Source organism: Magnolia sinica, chromosome 1, assembly GCF_029962835.1.
Source record: "Magnolia sinica isolate HGM2019 chromosome 1, MsV1, whole genome shotgun sequence".
Classification (NCBI taxonomy): Eukaryota; Viridiplantae; Streptophyta; class Magnoliopsida; order Magnoliales; family Magnoliaceae; genus Magnolia; species Magnolia sinica.
In genome coordinates this window covers 119,071,715-119,077,714 of record NC_080573.1, presented here as the reverse complement: position 1 = coordinate 119,077,714, position 6,000 = coordinate 119,071,715, and positions in this window count along the sequence as shown.

Here is a 6,000-nt window from a genome sequence, read left to right as displayed (position 1 = left end):
TACACTCTTGTACGAGTTTTTCTTTGGATAGGTTATATGGACTTCAAATAACTGAATCAGAGCTACTTGAATCTATTTCTATATTGAAAAACTTCTGACCTTAGTGATGTAATAGGCCGACACTTTCACACAGGCAGCATATACAGTTTCGTCAATATTTCTTGGTATGTCAAAGCTCTTACTTTTGGGCTGAGAAACTATATATTTTCAATTACAGAGAATATGAAGATGAGGTTTTACGTAGTGTTTGAGGGAAGAACGCTCAGCATATACGAGACGTAGGAAGACTGCAAAGCTCAAGTTCATGGATTCAGTGGGTGCAAACATAAGTCATTCACGGTTTACGAAGATGTCATGCTTACATGGAATCAACACAAGGTTGGATGAAACTTTAATAACCATCTGTAGGATATAATAAGTTAAATTTTTGTGTTTGATTTACATATCTTACAATCAAATTTTTAACAAAGTTTATGAATTGTTTACTATATTTTTCAGGCCACCGCCATCGATAGAGCAGCAGACAAAACATATGCAACTCGGGAAGTTCGTGCATCAACTACTACTGCGGCGATGGATAGTGGGACACGTGTAGCTACAGCCATAGCACCAAATGTACTTGGTGACAATGGTTATGAAGATGGCAATGAAGAAAGAGTGGGACCTGATGGTCCATGAAATGAACCTGTAATCGATTGTCACCTTGTCGGTATGTTGCTTGGTCTCTTCATATTGTTTGCGGCTGCTGGTGAGTTTTTTCTCTCTTTATTTACGTGAATGTCCGCAGAAATTGGATAATCAGACGCATCTGTATAATTTCTACAATTGGAGGACTGTTTAAAAGTATGTAGTTAATGATGTCTCTTTTGGAATTTTTATATATGTTTTTGGTGTTTTGTTTTCTGGAACTTTCAATATCATCTCCTTCTGAAGTTATGATAAGTTTCAGGTTATTTTCCACTTTCGTATAATCCCTTCCTTCTCTCGATAATATTGTACGGCACGATAGTGCCCCAGATATTGCTCAGTCAATTCTTCAATGAGCGATGGGGGGCGTGGGTGACATTCGACATATACATGGGGTCCACATATCACAGAAATGGCAATCTCGGATTGCCACGGTTTTATTGAACTTATCTATATGGAAACGTGGTCACAAGGTGTGGCCCCACTGGTAACGAAGGTGGCCCTCATTGACATGTGTATTATTGGTTCAGCGGTGACAATCCAGCATGAAATTTGTATAATTGTACAATACGCATACATAATACGTCCTATCCAAACAGTGATCTGTATTATGTACTGTATACTATGCCAAACAATACCTCTTATCTAAACATTGATTAGTATCTGATTGATTTGGATGTATTCTGAAAACCGTCCAATGTATACATGAATTGTACCCGAATACAATACAATACAATGCAATACGCGAATCCAAACAGGCCCTAATGGTAAAAGTAGATAATTAGACTTCGACACAATATTGTGAGACACATGTTAAATGATGGAGTCATAATTGTTGATTTTGTACAATCGAAAAAAGAATCTGGCAGATCATCTGACCAAAAAACTATCTAAAGGATTAGTTATGGAAATACTAAAAAGAATGGGGTTGAGCCTAACCAAATGAGCTACCAGTGTCGGAAACCCAACCTATGCAAGTGGAGATCCTATGCGATAGGTTCAATGGGTAAGCAACAAGACACTAGGAGATTGGAAAGTACTGCAAAAAACTTGCCCCTTCTTATGGTGTAGGCAATGCAAGCAACGTTTGAAATGATGAGTTTTTAAACTCTTAATGGATATATAACCAAATGTGGTAGTGTATTTAGTTGTTGTGTACACTTGATGGAATTCACCTATATGAGTGTGAAAGTTATGTTACTTCGTATGAAAATATATATATGCCGTTTCTCTACAGCACTCATGAAAATCCAAATAAATGTCCATAGTCAAAAGATATCAAACCACAGAACCAGCTGTAGTAGAAAAGTTGTGTGCCTGGCACATATAGTCATTTACACTTAAAGGGTCAAGTTAAAGACCGATAGTCACATAATTCCTGTAAACATATATTGCTTATTCTAAATGTCGATTAAAGTCGGATAGACATCAAAACTATTATACAATTCTTTTATCTTATACTGAATTGTTTTGAATTTGAAACACGTGAGTAATTGTGATATTTTAAAAAATATATTTTTTTATAATTTTATTTTAAAATTCAAGTTTTCCCTCCATGTTTCTTTTTTGAAGTATTTTTATTTTTAGTGTAGCTCTCTTGTCCCACATCGGAAAGAACCAAACAAATCTCATGTATATAAGAGATGTGGTTTATACAAGGCTTGAGCCGCTAAGGAATAGCCATTTGAGTTGGACCATCTCCTTATAATGAAAGTGAGCCCAGTCATGTTGTGGTTGTGCGTGTGTATGGACGAGTTAGGTTTGGGTCTCTGTGTGGACTAAAAATGCACTCGCGCTAACAATTTTCATTTTGGACTCCACAAGTATACTCGCACCTGTCGGTTTTTTGCAAATTTCAAACTAGGACCGCGTCTGTTCAAGTGGTTCCATTAGTTGGGTACAAACCTAATGGACCTAACCCATTTAAAATAGTGTTTTAATCACATAATTGTGGTCTATATAAAGACCTACTCCTTTTCCAAATTAATTAATTCAAACCAATGATTTCTTTCTCTATTTCTTTAAAAATTCATCTCTAGTTCAGTGTTGTTTTGCCAACTACATTTGTTGTTGAGTTAACTTACTTCGATTAAGGTCTGAACGCTAGTTCGAGCATGTGTACAACGAGTGCACCATTGGGACCAAATAATAGTCATTATATCTTGTATTGTCCAAGATTCTTGTTGCACTTGGGACACGATCCAAGGATGGCAAATTTCGTTTCAAGCTAAGTGACCTAGTCACACCTCGACTCAAACAAATAAGTCATTCTTTTTAATTTAATTTTATTATTTATTTTTTTTATTTTTTCGACTATTATCTACTATTTTCAGCATATTATTTTAAACGATCAATAAGTTGGACGACAAATAAACATTATAGTGGGTCTTAAGAAGTTTTTAATGGTGAGAGTTCAATCACCACTATTTCATGTGGTCTAATCCGCCTAAATTTGGATCTTCCTTGTTACTGGGCTCATGCCTTAAAATGATCCAACAAAATGGATGGATGACATAGATAAGACACATACACATTATAGTGGGGCTGACAGAGCTTTTCCATCACAAACCAACACTGAGCTTGGTACCAAAGGGGTCAACTATCGAAGCCAAGTCCGTTTTCGGGTCGAGCTCAAGGAATGGCGGGCCCTATGATTCGGAGAGTAGGGATATGTAATGCCACATGTACTGTAGATGAAATACACCTTAGAAAGCATACGTGGGTTGGATACTTTGTTGTTACTAGTCGGTGCTTTGTGGGCCCATCATGATATATGTGTTTCATCCACGCCGTCCATCCTCTTTTCATATCATTCTATGGCATGAGCCTAGAAGAGATAGATCCAAATCTCAAGTGGACCGCATCACAGGAAACAGTGTTGATTGAACACACACCGTTAAAAACCTTCGGAGACCGCAAAAGTTTTGAATCAAGCTTATAGTTGTTTCTTCCCTTCATCCATGTCTGTAGGACTTAATCAACAGGTTGGACATCAATTAAACATTACAATTGAGTCATAGGAAGTTTTTAATATTGGTGGCACGTTCAATTACTACCGTGTTCCTGTGGTGTGATCCACATGGGATATAGATTTGCCTCATTTTTTGAGTTAAGCCCTAAATGTACGAAAAAAATGAATAGACGGCATGGATAAAAACACATACATCAGAATGGAGCCCATGGAGCACCAACAACATCACTAGCCAATCAATGTGTACATAGTGGCTACTACCTACGTGGACCTAGCTAGAGAGGGAAATGAGGCCCCAAAGAGGCAAATGGGAGACTCAAGGACACCACGCCACGGGAAGCATTGGTGACAATAACCCAACCATTGAAACCTTTCGTAGCACACATGATGTTTATTTGTCATCCAAGTTATTCATAAAGTTGCATGGACGGGATGGAGGGAAAACATAAATAAAGTCACGTAAGACCCCACACCCTTATACATAATTCAAGTGGTAGACCGAGTGAAAGATACATCGTTTCAACGTTGAGGTCTTGGTATCAATTTCCTGGTGGAGGTGGCTAACACTGAAGTGTGAACTGGCCTTGTCTATACTAACAAGGTAACAAAAAAATATGAAATATGAGTGCGGATCCTCTATTTCCTGGAGGCAGCAACTCCCTGACTCCAGCGTCACTGTAAGTGCCACGTTATCAATTTTTTAAATATATTTAAAAAAGTACATTTAATAAGAACTATAACGGAGACGTTAAACGGAAGCGGTTTGCAGTAACTCAATATGGTAAGCGTAATGAGTAAAGTCTGTGGAGCCCACCGTCATTATCATTTGTGCATTGTATCAACCCCATCCGTCTCTTTTATCATCTAATTTTAGGTTTTTACAACAAAAATTAATCATATCCAAAGATCAAGTGGACCACACCACCTGAAACAATGTGAATTGAATTCTACCGTTGAAAAGGTTTTGGGGGCCCACAAAAGTTTTATATCAAGATTATATTTGTTTTTTCCATTCATCCATGTCTTTGTGATCTTATGAACAGTTTGGATGAAAAATAAACATCATTGGGGCTTAGAAATACTTCAATGGTGAAAATCAATACTTCCACCGTTTCCTTTGGTATGGTCTACTTGAGCTTTTGATATACTTCAGTTTTGGGCTCAACTCCTAAATGATATGAAAAACTGGATGGACGGCGTAGATAAACCACATGAATTCACAGTGGGCTCAATAGAGTTTACTCAGTACGATAATACTCGGTACGCAATCCGATTTCACACATCGGGACGCGAATTTCCTGCCAAAGCCTTTTACAGTAAGATCCTGCGCAAGGATTCCGAATGGGCCCGCTGCAATGTTTGTGACAAATCCAACCTGTTCATCCATTTTTAGATATCATTTTAGGACATCATACCAAAACTAATGTATATACAAAACTCAAATGGGCCACATGAGAGGAAACGGTGGGGATTTAGTGTCCATCGTTGAAATATTTATATGGCCACAAAAGTTTTGCACCGGTCTAATATTTTGGTATTTTCACTTCATCCTAGTAAAAATGACCTTATAAACAGTTTGGATGGCATATAAACATCAAGAGGCTCGGGAGGATTTCAATAGTAGGAATTTATTTCTCCACTATTTCATCTTGTATGGCCCAGTTGAGTTTTTTATCATCCTAATAAGCTCTAAAAATAGATGAATGGATTAGAATTCTTATAAACATCACGGTAGACCCTACCATACATCCCAGCGTTGGAACTTCATGCAAAAGGTTTTCCCCGGTGAATTCATGTCCACGGTTTCCATTGGAAACGTATTGGCTACTCCCCTACCACTCGGTGCTATGTGGGCCCACCATGATGTATATGTTTCATCCATGTCGTCCATCTATTTTTCTAGATCATTTTATGGTCTGAGACCAAAAATGAGGTATAACCCAATCTCAAGTGGACCACAGTACATGAAACAGTGTTGAATGAACGTTGACCATTAAAAACTTTTTGGGGACCATAAAAGTTTTGGATCAAGTTGATCTTTGTTTTTTCCCTTCGCCCGGGTCTTTATGACCAAACCAACAGATTGGATGTCAAATAAACAGTATGGTGGGCCTTAGGAGGACTTTAATGATGGATATTCAATTACCATTGTTTTCATGTGGTGTGGTCCATATGAGATTTATATCCCTCTCATTTTTGGGATCAACCTCTAAAATTATATGTAAAAATAGATTAACAGAATGAATGAAACACATACATCATGGTGGGGCTCATAGAGCATCGACCACCACCACCACCGGACTAGTGGTAGGGGGAGTAGCCAATTCGCTTTCATTTCCATT